This window comes from Protopterus annectens, chromosome 11.part0 (genome assembly GCF_019279795.1).
Source record: "Protopterus annectens isolate FY-2018-M chromosome 11.part0, PAN1.0, whole genome shotgun sequence".
Lineage (NCBI taxonomy): Eukaryota > Metazoa > Chordata > Ceratodontiformes > Protopteridae > Protopterus > Protopterus annectens.
The window spans coordinates 1,498,130,589-1,498,131,013 of NC_056745.1; the positions used below are offsets into that span (position 1 = coordinate 1,498,130,589).

The window sequence follows — 425 nt, forward strand, 5'->3', positions numbered from 1 at the left end:
AAAGTCACTCCTTAGAAGCCGGACAGTTTCTGGAAAGTGTACATGTAGGGAGGGAAACGCTTTGACTTTTTTTTCTAGCAATGATCAAGGTTCTTCCAGTATAAAAACTTAAAAAACTGTATATGCATAACACTAAAAAGACTACTGTACGTCCAAAACTTCGCAAAAAACGGATATCATGGAAATTCTTCCAATAAGTGAAAGACAAGAAAAAAATACTATCATATTACCAACTTTAAAGCCAAACATGCTTTTCAACATTCACAACCTTTTAAATGTATACACAGCAAGACAATTACCTGCAAGATTTCTGTATAAAACAGCAAATCTTGGACATGTACATGAAAATAAAACAACCTGTGAACAGCTTCAAATTCAACAAAAAATTGAGTGTGTGATACAAGAACAGAAGTGATGTTAAAGCC

At 33.4% G+C, this 425-nt stretch overlaps 1 protein-coding gene across 2 annotated transcripts in view; it reads right to left on the reverse strand.

Annotated features, from left to right (window-relative positions):
- Positions 1-419: 419 nt before the first annotated feature.
- Positions 420-425, reverse strand: part of ZNF800 (zinc finger protein 800) — a 262,230-nt gene continuing 262,224 nt past the window's right edge. For both annotated transcript variants that reach the window (XM_044088802.1, XM_044088803.1), the window contains exon 5: positions 420-425. This exon is cut by the window's right edge and continues 1,675 nt beyond it. The gene's annotated coding sequence lies outside the window, so the exon portion shown is untranslated.